Source organism: Heterodontus francisci, unplaced genomic scaffold, assembly GCF_036365525.1.
Source record: "Heterodontus francisci isolate sHetFra1 unplaced genomic scaffold, sHetFra1.hap1 HAP1_SCAFFOLD_2432, whole genome shotgun sequence".
NCBI classification, from domain to species: domain Eukaryota; kingdom Metazoa; phylum Chordata; class Chondrichthyes; order Heterodontiformes; family Heterodontidae; genus Heterodontus; species Heterodontus francisci.
The window spans coordinates 1-17,201 of record NW_027140461.1 but is presented as its reverse complement, the minus strand read 5'-3'; the positions used below and the strand labels follow the sequence as shown (position 1 = coordinate 17,201).

Genomic DNA, 17,201 nt, shown 5'->3' with positions numbered 1-17,201 from the left:
TGCATGCAATTCTGGTCACCACACTACCAGAAGGATGTGGAGGCTTTGGAGAGGGTACAGAAGAGGTTTACCAGGATGTTGCCTGGTCTGGAGGGCATTAGCTATGAGGAGAGGTTGTAAAAACTCGGATTGTTTTCACTGGAACGACGGAGGTGGAGGGGCGACATGATAGAGGTTTGCAAAGTTATGAGCGGCATGGACAGAGTGGAAAGTCAGAAGCTTTTTCCCAGGGTGGAAGAGTCAGTTACTAGGGGACATAGGTTTAAGATGCGAGGGGCAAAGTTTAGAGGGGATGTGCGAGGCAAGTTTTTTTTACACAGAGAGTGGTGAGTGCTGCCAGGGGAGGTGGTGGAAGCAGATACGATAGCGACGTTTAAGAGACATCTTGACAAATACATGAATAGGAAGGGAATAGAGGGATATGGGCCCTGGAATTGCAGAAGGTGTTAGTTTAGGCAGGCATCAAGATCTGCGCAGGCTTGGAGGGCCGAATGGCCTGTTCCTGTGCTGTACTGTTCTTTGTTCAAGTAAGTGTGCACTTCAAATTCCAGACAATGGCTCAGATTTATAGTCAGTTTTGGTCCTGGTTGACTCAGAAGACAGAATTAAGCAGAATAAGATATCCACCTGATTGTTTTCCCTTTTTCCAGCTGAAAATCATGTGGAGACTTGCCCGGCAGGGGAGCTCGGGTCTAAATTCAATCAGAGACACTCTTAAGCTACGAGTCTCCTAATTGCAATGCAACTTCCCAGTAAGATCATCAGGACTTAATTCTAAACTTAGCAATCAATGCAACAATACAGAGCACTGAGAGACTGACATGCAAAATCCTGGGATGATTTGTACCGTAAGTTTTTCTGGTCTGATCCTTACAATAAGCAATAGCAAAATGTTTCTGCTTGCTTCCCAACCTCCATTTTCGGGTCTTCAACTGCTGCTTCCCCATCATGCTCTTTGAAATGTTTTTGGAAAGCAAAGACTCAATCCGTACATATCAGCTTGCAGTATCCCAGCTCATTACACACACACCTCACCAATCAACCCCTTCACACTGCATGCTGTTGCTTTCCTTTCATTGGAATAGAAGTCAAGTGAAGGATGGGAGCGGGAGGGTGCAGAAAGTCCATTTAAAAAGCTTCCACTCTAGAAAAAAAGGAAAATTTGCCAATATAAACCCAATCCTATAATCAGACTTGCTCCATTGCACTCAGCTACACATAGAAAAAACAACCCCACTCATTAGGAGCACTCTGTTTAAAATCCACTTTTGGTCATCACTCTGATCAAAAGAACATTTCTGTACCTTTGTTTCTTTTCTCTCTTCCTTTCTCTTGAAAGTGCAATGACTGACATATGACTCCAGTGGTACCATAACCCTCCATTACCTCATCCACATGGCCTTGACACTGAATTTCACCCAACTGTTGCGGGAAGTGAGGGGCATCACAGCTGAACTTGGTCTTGTGTTGATCCGACATCCACATATTTGCAATTTCCACCTCAGAAATTGGCGAGCAATCAGTAGCAAGAACTCTGGCTGATTTTTTTCTTTTTCTAACTTGGATGGGTGGTAGGAATCAAATCAACTACAGCCACACAACTGCTGCCCAGCCTGAGAACAGAATGGTTCTGCACTTCTTTTAAAAGTTTCATTAGTAAGCGGGATTTAAAAGTGAAAGAAATATAAAGTGGCATGGCGTACAATAAAATGTTTTTCAATCCAAACTGTGCTTCTGAGCATATTCGAAGGCAACAAGTGAGAAGATACACCCAACAACATTAACATTTATGGATTCAAGATCCCAAATACAAAAATCATCAAACGAGTTTCAAAGCTTCAATACTGTCATAAACCAGAGGGTGTAGTGTAGAATGGTGCCCTGTACCAGTAGTGAACGTCACCTCTGTATAATGCATCACTTGTGAGCTCAGTATTTTTTTTATACATTAGAACAAGGCACACAACATTCTCAGCAAATGGGATGTGTAAATAAAAGTCAGGAGCTACAAGCCAAAGAATCCTATGCACAAAGAAAGGGCTTCTGAGCATAGATACAAACATATGAATTAGGAGCAGGAGTAGGCCACTCGGCACTTCAAGCCTGCTCCACCATTCAATAAGTTCATGGCTGAACTGATTACTCCACATTTCCAACTACCTTTCACCCCCTTGTTTAGGCAAGATATGACTTAAAGGAGAACAAATCCTCAAAATCTCACATGTCTTCATAAGGAATTTAATCTCTGGTGAAGCCTAAAAATCAACAGCTCTTTAACTGAAAGCACTGTGGCAGAGTGCTTTCAGGTTCTGTAGATGTGCTATTATGTAGTGCAACTGTCTTTCATGAAGTGGCAAAGGTCAAATATACAACTGTACACAGGAAACCGCTTTCAGTTTTTCACCAACTCCCCAATGTAAGCAGAAAGCCAACATGCCAGTAATAATATCTGTACACAATTATAAATGTAGCTATCAATATATTACACAGTGCACACCATCTGCCTGCTCATCCTCCAACAGTGAAAGGCAGGTCATCTATCCAAATGTCCATCTTATTCAAATGTCCATCTTGAGAATAAATAAAATCTTGCATCCTGATTGAGCTGGCACACTCACGTCTCTGTGGGACAAACACTACGGTCTTTGCAGCAGAAATAATGGACCACAACTCCATTGGGGTAACGAGCAAAAGCACTGCAGGAGGAGAAACAATATAAATAACAAGAATAAACAGCTTAAAAATATCACAAGTAGGTACAAGAGCAACTTTTGTGTGGAATGCAAGGCACATTCATTCTCTGAATTAGGACAGGGGTATAAGTTGAAATTTGGAAGTCAAGGAGTTTGAAATGTTCAATTCATCAGATGTGCTGGACCAACCTGTAATTCCTTTTTTTTTGTTGATGCGTCTACAATACAAATAAACTTTGGTTTATATTTTTTGCTCCCCATTCCCATTTTATTTCCTCACCTTGCTCTTTGTTGGTGCTCCAGCACCAGGTACTGAGTGGGCAGATGATATGCTACTAGATCTGCACCAATGCTGGTCCCCCACATAACTAGTATGTGACAGCAACCTAAAGTAACCCTACTTCCAGCACAACACAGTTGAGAATAGGAAGTAAGCATACAGAGAATTAAAAGGCATAAACCCACAACTCTGTGCTGCTTGCTACTGGTGCTTCACCGCAATAACCCACTGCGCTCTCATCTCATTAACCGTGCCTTGTATTGCCATAATTAGGTCAAATATAGCAACACTTGAGCAGTATAACCACCCATTGGTCTGATGGGCAATGTAAGATATTGCCTAAAATGCCTATACATCCTTATTTAGATATTTTACATATTGGAAAGGCCAAGTATTGAAGTATGCTTTTCTAACAGACCAAGAAGCCCGTGATGATATGAAGCATCTATCTCTGAGCATCTATCCCTCTGAGCAGCCAGGCGAGCAAGCTGTGAATAATATGACGAGGGGGCAGTCCTTGATTAAGCGCAGCAAGCTATCAATCTCCAGCAATAGTTAGATTAAAAAGAATACGAACAACAAATAAGGCAAGGCATAAAATATACAAGAACACAAGAAATAGGAGAAGTAGACCATATGGCCTTCGAGCCTGCTCTGCCATTCAATACGATCAGGGCTGATCTTAGGCTTCAATTCCACTTTCCTGCCCGCTCCCCATATTCCTAAAATCCCTTCGATAAATAGTCCAAGAAGTTCTAAATGTTGAGGTAGAGAAGGAAGAGAGTCCCGACGTCAATGCTTCTCCCAGCAGAATCAGATAAGAACATAAGAAATGGGAGTAGCAGTAGGCCATTCAGTCCCTCAAGCCTGCTCCACCATTCAACAAGATCATGGCTGATCTGTTCGTGGCCTTAATTCCACTTTCCTGCTTGACCCCATAACCCTCGACTCTCTTGTCAATCAAAAATCTAACTCAGCCTCGAGTATATTCAATGACCTCCACTGTTCTCTGGGGAAAAGAATTCCAAACACGAGCGACCCTCTGAGAGAAGAAATTCCTCCTCATCTACGCCTTAAATGGGTAACACCTTAATTTGAAACTGTGCCCCCTAGTTATAGATTCCCCCACAAGGGAAAAAATCCTCTCAGCATCTACCCTGTCAAGCCCCCTCAGAATCTTACACGTTTCAAAAGATCATCTCTCAATCTTCTGAACTCCAATGGGTATAGCCCCAACCTTTCCTCACAAGACAAACCCCCCATCCCAGTGAACCTTCTCTGAATTGCTTCCAATGCAAGTACGTCCATCCTTAAACAAGGTGACGGAAACTGTGCACAGTACTCTAGGTGCTGTCTCACCAATGCCCTATACAGCTGCAGCAAGATTTCCCTACTTTTATACTCCATACCCTTGCAATAAAAGCCAACACTCCGTTACCTTCCTAATCACTAGCTGTACCTGCATACTGACTTTTTGTGATTCATGTATAAGGTCACCCAGGTCCCTCTGTACCACAGTATTCTGCGGTCTTTCTCCATTTAAATAATATTCTGCTTTTCTATTCTTCCTGCCAAAACCACCTCACATTTTCACATCTGCCAAATTTTTGCCCACTCACTCAACCTATCTATATCCCTTTTCAGACACTTTGTATCCTCCTCACAACTTGCTTTCCTACCTACCTTATCAGCAAATTTGGCTACAATATAGTTGGTCCCTTCACCCAAGTCATTAACGTAGATCTTAAGTAGTTGAGGCCCCAGCTCTGATCCCTATGGCACTCCACGAGTTACAGATTGTCATCCTGAAAATGACCCATTTATCCTGCCTCTCTGTTTCCTGGTAGTTAGTCAGTCCTCTAATATATCACCCCCAACACCATGAGCTCTTGTGTAGTAACTTTTTAGGTGGCACCTTATCAAATGCTTTTTGGAAATCCAAATGACACACATCTAATGGTTCCCCTTTATCCACCCTGCTTGTTACATCCGCAAAAGAACTCAAATATACTTGTTAAATACTATTGCCCTTTCACAAAACTGTGTTGACTCTGTCTGATTATATTGTGATTTTCTAAATGTCCTGCTACTACCTCTTTAATAATGGATTCTAGCATTTTCCCAACAGATGTTAGGCTAACTGGCCTATAGTTTTCTGCTTTCTGTCTCCCCCCTTTCTTGAACAGAGGTGCAACATTTGCCGTTTTTCAATCCGCTGGGGGCTTTGCAGAATCCTGTGAATTTTGGAAGATTACAACCAATGCATCCACTATCTCTGCAGCCTTAAGACCCTCAGATGCAGACCATCAGCTCCAGGAGACTTCTACCCTGTCAAGCCCCCTCAGAATCTTATACGTTTTAAAAGATCACCTCTCAATCTTCTAAACTCCAATGAGTATAGCCCCAACCTTTCCTCATAAGACAAACCCCTCATCCCAGGAATCCGCCTAGTGAACCTTCTCTGAATTGCTTCCAATGCAAGTATGTCCCTCCTTAAATAAGGTGACCAAAACTGTGTATAGTACTCTAGGTTCGGTCTCACCAATGCCCTATACAGTTGTAGCAAGATCTCCCTACTTTTATACTCCATTACTTTTTCTCCAGTGATAGTGATTGTTTTAAGTTCCTCCCTCCCTTTTGCCTCCTGATTTTCTACTATTCTTGGGATGCTTTTTACGTCTTCTACTGCGAAGATGAATACAAAATACTTGTTCAAAGCCTTTGCCATTTCCTTGTTTCCCATTATTAATTCCCCAGTCTCACTCTCTAATGGACCAATGCTCACTCTATCTACTCTTTTCCTTTTTATGTATTTGTAGAAGCTTTTGTTGTCTGTTTTTATATTTCTTGCTAGATTTCTCTCATTCTCCATTTTCTCCCGCTTTATTTTTTTTTAAACTCATCCTTTGCTGGTTTCTAAAATTTTCCTAATTCTCTGGCCTACCACTAATCTTTGCAGCATTGCATACCTTTTCCTTCAACATGATACCAGCCTTATCTTCCTTAGTTAGCCACAGATGGTGCATCATTCTGGCAGTCTTTCTTCCTCAATGGAATATATCTTAGTTGAGAGTTATGAAATATCTCCTTAAACATCTGCCACTGCTTCTCCACCGTCTTACCTTTTAATCTATTTTCCCAGTTCACTTTAGCCAAATCTGTCTTTATACTCTTGTAATTGCCTTTACTTAAGCTTAAGACACTAGTTATGGACCCACATTTCTCACCTTCAAACTGAATGTGAAATTTTGTCAGGTTATGATCACTCTTGCCTACAGGATCCTTTGCTATGAAGTCTCTAATTAATCTTGTGTCATTATACATTATCAGGTCTAAAACAGCCTGGTCTCTGGTAGGTTCCAGAATGTATTGTTCTAAGAAACAGTCCCGAATACACTCTATGAACTCATCCTCCAGGCTACCTTTGCCAATGTGATTTGTCCAATTGCTGTGAAGATTAAAATCACTCACAATTATTGCTGTACCTTTCTTGCAAGCCCCCATTATTTCTTGATGTATACTCTGTCCAACCTTGTGGCTATTGTTAGGGGGGCCTATAAACCAACCAGTGACTTTTTTCCTTTGCTATTTCTTATCTACACCCAAACTGAGTCTACATCTTGATCTTCTGAACCAAAGTCATTTCTCTCTATTGTACTGATCTCATCCTTTATTAACAGAGCTACCCCACCTTCTTTTCCATTCCTCCTGTTCTTCTGAAATGGCAAATCCCCTTGAATATTTAGGTCAAAGCCTTGGTCATTTTGCAACTGCGTCTGTCTAATGCTATCAATTCATCCATAATTTTACGAATGCTGCACGCATTCAGATAAAGAGCCTTTAATGCTGTCTTAACATTTGTCCTTACTCTGAACTTATTTGCTGGCGCACTCTTACATTTGTACACTCTGTCCCTCGTAATCCAAACCATTACCTTGCACTGTTTCCTTGTCCTTTCTTTAACTTTCCAAATCACTCATGTGAACCCTCCTCCCCACTATTTAGTTTAAAGACCCCTCTACAGCCCTAGTTACACGATTCACCAGGACACAGGTCCCAGTGAGGTTTCCAACAGTACAGCTCCCTCTTTCCCCTGCACTGGTGCCAGTGCCCCATGAATCGAAACCTACTTCTCCCACATCAATCTTTGAACCTCGCATTCAACTCCATGATCTCATTTACCCTGTGCCAATTTGCTCGCGGCTCAGGTGGTAATCCAAGGATTATTACCTTTCTGGTATCAGTAGTATTAATCACATTAACTTGAAAAACTAGACATTTTTGAGCATAAAGATTGTGCTTTGCAAGTGAGTAAGATTGCTAACGTTGTGACTGCCATGCGTTCCTTTAAAACTTGTCACAAACATGTGCTATGCCAAAATGATGATTTTTTAATTCCACCAGCTCAAAACCTGAATTAAATTTTTAAAAAGGAACAGATAAAATGTGACTCTGGCAGCTAAAATGGCCACCGCAATTTGCATCTCAATACCGTGCATTTCAATGCATCGAGGTGGAGAAGTAGTGTCTGCTCAGACCCCAGCCAGAACAATGACCTGGGAATTTTGGAGTGAACAACCTGTCCTGTCCCCATTAACAGGACATTAAAGGCAATCACATGGGACATTAAACCGGTGGAGACAAGCCACTCAAAGGCAATCACTTGAACAATGGGACCCTGGTTGAGAGAAGGGAATTCTTAGACATGCACTGATTAAAGTTGTGAGGAAACATATACTGGGTGATAGTCATGTGACAGGCCCACCATCTGTGTGTTTAAGCTTTTTTGCTCTCTGCAGACCAGACAAGCAACTAGACACTGATCATAGAAGACCCAAGTGGGGTCCCTCTCTCTCTTTAGTCCACCTTCCAAGTTTCAAACCCTGCCTGCTGGCCACAATCACCGAGGCCCATCACCGTTGCAGACAGGGACCCCACGAAGGAAACTATCTGCATCGCTATCTCCGAGAAAACCCTGAATCTGCTGCCCACATCTGCAAGCCAGAAGCCTCAGGACCACCGAGTTCAGCTGGAGGACAACCGAGTCACCAAACTTCAAAATGTATACCTCTTTTTTTATTACTCCAGACTCTAATCTGACCAAGCTATCCTTCCCTACTCTAACATATTTGTGTATGCGTTGTGAACCTCGAGAGAGAGAGAGCGCGCGAGAGAGAGCGCGCGAGAGAGAGAGCGCGCGAGAGAGAGAGCGCGCGAGAGAGAGAGAGAGAGAGATGAGCGCGAGAGAGAGAGAGAGAGAGAGAGAGCGCGAGAGAGAGAGAGAGAGAGAGAGAGCGCGAGAGAGAGAGAGAGCGCGAGAGAGAGAGAGAGCGCGAGAGAGCGCGAGAGAGAGAGAGCGCGAGAGAGAGAGAGAGCGCGAGAGCGCGAGAGAGAGAGAGCGCGAGAGCGCGAGAGAGAGAGAGAGCGCGAGAGCGCGAGAGAGAGAGAGCGCGAGAGCGCGAGAGAGAGAGCGCGAGAGCGCGAGAGAGAGAGCGCGAGAGCGCGAGAGAGAGAGCGCGAGAGCGCGAGAGAGAGAGAGAGAGCTGCGAGAGAGGAGAGAGAGAGAGAGCGTGCGAGAGAGAGAGAGAGAGAGAGAGCGCTGAGAGAGAGAGAGAGAGCGCGAGAGAGAGAGAGAGAGAGAGCGCAGAGAGAGAGAGAGAGAGAGCGCGAAGAGAGCGCGAGAGAGCGCGAGAGAGCGCGAGAGAGAGCGAGAGAGCGCGAGAGAGCGCGAGAGAGCGCGATGAGAGCGCGAGAGAGAGCGAGAGAGAGCGGAGAGAGAGCGAGAGAGAGCGAGAGAGAGCGAGAGAGAGAGCGAGAGAGAGCGAGAGAGAGCGAGAGAGAGCGAGAGAGCGAGAGAGAGCGAGAGAGAGCGAGAGAGAGCGAGAGAGAGCGAGAGAGAGCGAGAGAGAGCGAGAGAGAGCGAGAGAGAGCGAGAGAGAGCGAGAGAGAGCGAGAGAGAGCGAGAGAGAGCGAGAGAGCGAGAGAGCGAGAGAGCGAGAGAGCGAGAGAGCGAGAGAGCGAGAGAGCGAGAGAGAGAGAGAGAGAGAGCGAGAGAGAGAGAGCGAGAGAGAGAGAGCGAGAGAGAGAGAGCGAGAGAGAGAGAGCGAGAGAGAGAGAGCGAGAGAGAGAGAGCGAGAGAGAGAGAGCGAGAGAGAGAGAGCGAGAGAGAGAGAGCGAGAGAGAGAGAGCGAGAGAGAGAGAGCGAGAGAGAGAGAGCGAGAGAGAGAGAGCGAGAGAGAGAGCGAGAGAGAGAGAGAGAGAGAGAGAGCGAGAGAGAGAGAGCGAGAGAGAGAGCGAGAGAGAGAGCGAGAGAGAGAGAGCGAGAGAGAGAGAGCGAGAGAGAGAGAGCGAGAGAGAGAGAGCGAGAGAGAGAGAGCGAGAGAGAGAGAGCGAGAGAGAGAGAGCGAGAGAGAGAGAGCGAGAGAGAGAGAGAGCGAGAGAGAGAGAGAGAGAGAGAGAGCGAGAGAGAGAGAGAGAGAGAGAGAGAGAGCGAGAGAGAGAGAGTGTGTGTGTGCACACGAGAGAGAAAAAGTTGGAACATAGCTTATTATTTTCTTTAGATCGGTTAAGTGCAATAAAGCTAACCTCTTTCTTTGTTAAAACTCAAGAAATCCTGTCCGATTGGTTCTTTAACCATCATAGCACAAACACTCACTGAATTGGCAAGTACATCTACTTTTAAAAAAAAGCCCGTTGCTGTCAAACAAGGAGAGGGACAAGAGGGGAGCCCTTCGACCCCTCCTCACCTGAACATAACAATCTATTAATAAAATACTCGCTACACATCATATTGGTTTGGTTTCCTTGAAATCTATTACAGCAACAATAGAAAATAAGGTTACAGTCAGCTAAAACCTCAGCTATTTGCAATATCTGTTGCATACAACAGATCTAAATTTTGAAACTCAATCCTAAATTGTAACCCTTCTCAACAAACAAAAAAAAAAATCAACTCTCCCTCTGCTACACATATCCCAAAATCAATAGGGCAACCAAACAGCCGTGCCCCTAGAGCTCAGTCCATGTTACTTGGAGGTGGTTAGCAACAGCTCCCCTCCATGGGGAAACAATGCAGCAAGAAGTACTATCACCAGACTTCTAAGCACATTGAGGCCAATACGATGTAGTGTAAGTCACACCTAAAGCAGCATGCTATTTGTACATCGATAAACTCAAGATCCATAGTACAGGACAGCACCCAACGCTGCAAAGAGCATGTGAAAAGTAATCAGGAAATAGCAATTTTTGATGCCAATCCAGGGTTTTAAAAACCTGAACATTGTACGAAAAAAGGAAGTGTACACCCTGTGAAGGTCCTGGAAAGAATGAGTAAGGGCAGACAACTGTACAATGTACCTGGATGTCAACAAAGCGGGTACACAGAAAGGAGCATGCAGAACATTTGGACCTTGAAATCCTGTGCAGTAAATTTCTTGTGATGTTAATTCATCATCCCTGGTTACTTCTCCCACTGTCACCATCAGTGCTTCGCCCCTAGTGTTATATAGCTAAAATGGCTCCCTACATTTGGAAGGTGAAAATATACATCACTACTGCTGGATGTTATTCATAGGTAAAATGGATAGAGCACAAAATTTACTATTTTTTGGCGAAAGCCTGGTGATTCCAGACACCACTCATTGCCTGGGAGTTAATAATGGTCAGATTTCAATAGGTAACTATTTGTAACAGGGAGAAACGTTCAGTGACCAAACCTGTTTCCAATTTTCTTCTTGCAGACTCGGCAGACTTTCTCTTCAGTTATGATGCATTTCACTTCCTGATGATAGATCCTCTGCTCTTGGATCTATCAGATGAGAAAGAACAGAACTTGTATTTGTATACCATCAATCACAACCTCAGGATATCTCAAAGCAGCTTACAGCCAATGAAGTACTTTTGAAGTATAGTCACCGGTGCAATGCAGCCAATGGCAACAGCCTTTTTCTACACAGCAAGGTCCAATAAACAGCAACAAGATTAATATCCAGTATCAAAAAGAGATTATCTGGTTGAGATAGAAGTATTGGCCAGGCCAACAGGGAGACTCCCCCACTTTTCTTCAGATAGTGCCATGGGAATTTTTTACATCCATTTAAGGGGATAATATGGTTTAATGTCTCATCTGAAAGACGACATCTCCAACACTGCAGCACTCATTCAGCACAGCACTGAACTGTCTGCCTAGATTATGTCCTCGTCTCCAGTATGATCCTACAAGCTTCTTACCTGAAGGTGAGATTGCTACCAGTGAGCTGAGGCTTACACCAAATAATACAGACAGACTGGTCACAGCAGCCTTTTAAAACTTTTCACAAAAGAATTAATTTTAGTTTCTCGCCTTTCACCTTATCCAGGCGCAAGAGGCCACACAATGTCCTGCTCCCTAATCCCACCTAATTCTTTTTCTTGAAATATTGCACTGATCAATGTGAGAGATGTGACTTATACAGAGTAGTTTCTTTTTGGGTAACTAGATCGGCACTAAACAATTCATGGTCAAGAAGAACAAGGGTGAATAGAGTACAGCTCCCACTACTGGGGAGGTTCTAAACTAACTTGGCAGAGGGATGGGGACCTGAGAGTAGACTCAGCTAGGACAAAATCAGAAATGAAAATTGAAGGCAGAAAGTTAATAGATGAGTATGGAAGGCAGAGGAAACAAAGGTAAGAAAATTTTAAAAAAGAGTTTGGCAGTGCTCAAGGGTATCTATTTCAATGCAAGGAGTATAGCAAATAAAACAGATGAGCTGAGGGCACAGATAGACACGTGGCAGTATATCACAGCTATTACAGAAACATGGCTTAAGGAGGGTCAGGAATAGCAGCTCAACGTTCCTGATTACAGGGTTTTCAGATGCAATAGGGAGGGGGATAAGAAAGGAGGGGGAGTGGCAATTTTGGTCAAGGAAACTATTACAGCTATGAGGGATGATATGTTGGAAGGTTCATCAAATGAGGCCATATGGATTGAGCTAAGGAACAAAAAAAGGGAAATCACATTGCTGGGAGTGTACTATAGATCCCTAAACAATCAGAGGGAGATAGAAGAGCAGATGTGTGGGCAAATCTCCAAGAAGTGCAAAAACAGGACAGTAAGAGTAGGGTATTTTAATTACCCCAATATTAACTGGGATAGTTTTAGTGTGAAAGGAATTGAGGGAACAGAATTCTTGAGGTGCATTCAGGAGAACGTTTTTGCCCAGTATGTAGCAAATCCAACAAAAGAGGGTGCAGCTTTAGACTTAGTTTTAGGAAATGAAAATGGGCAGGTGGAAGGGGTGGCAGTGGGACAGCATTTTGGTGGTAGTTATCATAATTTAGTCAGTTTTAACATAATTATGGAAAAGGACAGAGATAGAACAGGAGTTAGAGTTCTCAATTGGGGCAAGGCCAATTTTACTAAACTGAGGAGTGATTTAGCGAAAGTAGACTGGAAACAGCTACTTGAAGGTGAATCAGTGTCAGAACAGTGGGAGGTATTCAAAGGGGAGATTCAAGGGGTTCAGACTAAACATGCTCCCACAAAGAAGAAGGGTGAGACAGCCAATTCTAGAGCCTCATGGATGTCAAGGAGCCTACCGGGTAAGATAAGGCAGAAAAGTAAAGCTTTTGTCCGACACCGAGAACTCAATACTACAGAAAGCCAAGAGGAGCATAGAAATTGGAGGGGTGAATTCAAAAAGGAAATTAGGAAAGCAAAGAGAGGGCATGAAAGAATATTGGCAAGCAAAATAAAGGTGAACCCAAAGATGTTTTATTAATATATTAAGAGTAAGAGGATAACTAAGGAGTAGGGTCCATAAAAGACCAAAAAAGTAACCTATATGTAGGGGCGGAAGATGTTGGTATGGTTCTTAATGAATACTTTGCGTCCGTCTTCACAAAAGAGGGGGGACAATGCAGATATTGTAGTTAAGGAGGAAGAGTGTGAAGTATTGGATGTGATAAACATAGGGAGAGAGGAAGTATTAATCGGGTTAGCATCCTTGAAAGTTGATAAACCACCAGGGCCAGATGAAATGTACCCTCGGCTGTTAAAAGACAGGAAATAAAAGGTTTGACCATCATTTTCCAGTCCTCACTGGATACAGATGTGGTGCCAGAGGATTAGAGAACTGCTCATGTTGTACCTCTGTTTAAAAAGGGAGAGAAGGATAGACCGAATAATTACAGGCCAGTCAGTCTAACCTCAGTAGTGGACAAATTATTGGAATCTATTCTGAGAGACAGGATAAACTGTCAGTTAGAAAGGCACAGGTTAAGCAAGGATAGTCAGCATGGATTTGTTGAGGGAAGATCTTGTTTGACCAACTTGATAGAATTCTTTGAAGAAGTAACAAGGAAGACAGATGAAGGTTGTGCAGTTGATGCGGTCTACACGATTTTAGAAAGGTTTTTGACAAGATCCCACATGGGACCTGGTTAAAAAAATAAAATCCCATGGGATCCAGGGAAATGCAGCAAGGTGGATACAAAATTGGTTCAGTGGCAGGAAACAAAGAGCAATTGTTGATGGCTGTTTTAGCAACTGGAGGGCTGTTCCCAGTGGCGTTCCACAGGGCTCAGTACTGGGTACCCTGCTTTTTGTGGTATACATTAACAATTTGGATGTAAATGTAGGGGACATGATCAAGAAGTTTGCAGACGATGCAAAGACTGGCTGTGTGGTAGATAGCGAGCAGGATAGCTGTAGGCTGCAGGAAGATATCGATAGTCTGGACAGATGGGCAGGAAAGTGGCAAATGGAATTCAACCAGGAGAAAAGTGTGAGGTGATGCATTTGGAAGATCAAACAAGGCAAAGGAATACACGATTAATGGGAAAATACTGAGAAGTCTAGAGGAAGTGAGGGACCTTGGAGTGAATGTCCACAGATCCCTGAAGGTAGAACAGGTCGAAAAGCTGGTTAAGAAAGCATATGGAATCCTTTCCTTTATTAGCCGAGGTATAGAGTATAAGAGCAGGGAGGTTATGCTGGAACTGTATAACTCATTGGTTAGGCCACAACTTGAGTACTGTGTGCAGTTCTGGTCACCTCATTACAGAAAGGATGTAATTGCACTGAAGAGGACGCAGAAGAGATTTACAAGGATGTTGCCAGGACTGGAAAAATGCAGCTATGAGGAAAGATTGAATAGGCTGGGATTGTTCTCCTTGGAACAGAGAAAGAGGAGGGGAGATTTGATTGAGATGTACAAAATTGAGGAGGGCCTGGATAGAGTGGAGATGAAGGATCTATTCACTTTAGCAGACAGGTCAGTGACAAGGGGGTACAGATTTAAAGTGATTGGTAGAAAAGGTAGAGGGAAGATGAGGAAAAATGTTTTCACCCAGAGTGTGCTGGGGGTCTGGAACTCACTGCCTGAAAGGGTAGTTGAGGCAAAGACCCTCAACCCATCCAAAAGGAGTCTGAATATGCACCTCAAGTGCCATAATCTGCAGGACTAGGACCAATGCTGGTAGGTCAGATTAGAATAAGTGGATCATTTTTCAGCCAGCAGTCACTATGAGCCAAGTAGCCTCTTTCTGTGCCTTAAACTTTCGATGATTCTATTTTCTATGATTCTACTCAACCCCATTGGTTTCCAGCAAAAGAGCATCCCACTACTGAAATGTGACATTCTTCCCATTTTCCATACAAACCATCCCTTAGCATCTCTAGATGAGATTGACAAATTAGGGGCACTTGTGCGATATGGTCCTATGCCCGAAATTATTTCTCTTAAAAGTCTTGCAGCTAGAGAAAACTGTCTTCCCATCAGCCTGTTATGAATTTGAATTAGAATCACAGAGGCGAAAGGCCATCGATTATACCCACTATACCAATCAGTTCCCACTGGAGATTTTACAATGGTTTCTGAAGAAGTGAGGACAAGTGGCCTCCACAAGTTCATCAAAGGTGCTCAATATACCACTGGAGGACTAAATAGGAAGTGATTTCAACCACTGGGGGTCTTCTCAGTACACAATTTTTTTTATACGTTCATGGGATATGGGCATCGCTGGCTAGGCCAACATTCATTTCCCATCCCTAACTGCCCTTGAGAAGCTGCCATCTTGAACCACTGCAGTCCTTGGGGTGTAGGGACACCAACAGTGCTGTTATGAGGGGAGTTCCAGGATTCTGACCCAGCAACAGTGAAGGAATGACAATATAGTTCCAAGTGAGGATGATGTGTGGCTGGGAGGGGAACTTGCAGGTGGTGCTGTTCCCACGCATCTGCTGCCCTTATCCTTCCAGGTGGTAGAGGTCACGGGTTTGGAAGGTGCTGTCGAAGGAGCCTATGTCAGGCTGTTGCTTGATTAGTCTGTGGGACAGCTCTCCCAATTTTGGCACAAGCCCCCAGATGTTAGTAAGGAGGGTTTTGCAGGGTTGACAGGGCTGGGTTTGGCGTTGTCATTTCCAGTGTCCAGGTTGATGCTGGGTGATCCATCCAGTTTCATTCCTTTCCTTAGACTTCGTAGCAGTTTGATACCACTGAGTGGCTTGCTAGGCCATTTCAGAGGGAATTTAAGAGTCAAGCACATTGCTATGGGTCTGGAGTCACACATAGGCCAGACCAGGTAAGGACAGCAGATTTCCTTCCCTAAAGGACATTAGTGACCCAGATGGGATTTTGCAACAATCGACAATAGCTTCATGGTCACCATTAGTCTAGCTTTTAATTCCAGGTTTATTAATTAAATTCAAAATTCCCCATCTGCTGTGGTGGGATTTGAACCCATGCCCCTGGAGCATTAGCACAGGCCTCTGGACTACTAGTCCAGTTACATTACCACCACACCACTGCCTCCCCCTGGGAATTGATACAACAGAAGTAACAGAACTCATTTTTCTGTCACTGGAATTCTAAAGTAAGAGGGAATGGGATGTGCTTTTTGTTCGTTGGAGTTCTGTGCTTGGATTAGGCATGCTTATCTCGAACCAATGCTTTTAACCTTTAGGTCCTCATGTTAGATAAGTGACTTACACGAAGGAACTCTGCATGGAGGAGACTTTTCATAACTTGATTGCAGCGCCGTCTCTGAGCATTTCCTTCAAGAACATTCTCCAGAAATACTCGAATCTCCCGGATTTGCGTGTTGGCAGGAAGCAGATTCAAAGTCTATGGAAACATTTTTTCAAATTACAGAAAAAAGCAAAAGTCCCCTGCCTATAAACACAATGAAATACTGATCTGTGAATATAACTGGAAACAATAGCATAACAATCGTCTCAGTATGTAGCAACAGTCATCTATGTGGTCATCAGAACCACTGGAAATGAAACTGGTCATAAAGACCTTCAATGCTGAGTTTTGATCCTTTGTGAATACTGACCTTGACTGGAAAGTGCTAGGATAAGAACAGGATTGGGTTCAGCTCGGAGGACCTTGATAATTGAACTGGTTGCCAAAACTCACTGGCCAGGCTCGCATGAAACATGGCCAGTTGGCTGAGTGAAATTTCCTTGAGCAGGTAATAATTTGAGGGTTAATTTGTTGTGGTCTTCTGGCAAACATGCATTATAAACAGCTTTCACTATGCACACAACGTACCCCATTAACCTGCAAATTATCAGAATTTTAAAATATGGATCACCATTTAAAGAGCAATAACCCGACCTTGCAAGCATTTCAATTACTCTTGATATTCTCCTCTCAAACCCAGCTGAACCCCAGGGACTATCAAATTATCTCAATTCCTTCCTCCTCACCCTGCAACAAAAAAAAAAAATCAGCATTGCACAACTACATTGGACTCAATCTTCTACAAGTGCCATTCGTAAAACTGGACACTGACTGTACCATTTCTCTGAACAATAATTAAAAGACATTTAAACAGACCAAGTATATAAGTTCATCAACATATTCATTCTATGAACATAAATTGACTTAGCAGGAAACTTTAACATCTAGATAATGTAGTCAAACAACTCATGGTATGCTAGTGCACATAGGCAGAAATCAGGATACAGCTACAAAAGTGACACTAAAGATCTAAAGAACTGTGTAGTTTTAGTCACCACACCACTTATTTATATTGGGAGGGTGCAGAGAGGAACAACCAGGCTAATTTCAAGTGTAAAGGAGATGACCATGAAGTGAATTTAAGTTCTATAATAGAGGTCAGTAAGTAGGTAAAATACTGAAGTGTATAGAAGAGGTAAACTCAAGATCATTTAAAAATCAGGCAAATATGACCAGAGAACATAAATTTAACAAAAATTGAAGTTAAAACAGATA

At 43.3% G+C, this 17,201-nt stretch overlaps 1 long non-coding RNA gene across 2 annotated transcripts; it reads right to left on the bottom strand.

Moving 5' to 3' along the window:
* Window positions 1-17: 17 nt before the first annotated feature.
* LOC137359870 (uncharacterized) lies at window positions 18-17,078 on the bottom strand. Of its 2 annotated transcripts, XR_010971581.1 has the most exons (4): window positions 16,581-17,078; window positions 15,948-16,082; window positions 10,689-10,780; window positions 18-2,696 (listed from the first exon to the last, which is right to left on the bottom strand). It is a non-coding gene; the product is annotated as an uncharacterized lncRNA (long non-coding RNA). The 2 variants fall into 2 exon arrangements; XR_010971580.1 differs by lacking the exon at window positions 16,581-17,078 and having other exon boundaries at window positions 15,948-16,538.
* Between the last annotated feature and the right edge of the window lie 123 nt (window positions 17,079-17,201).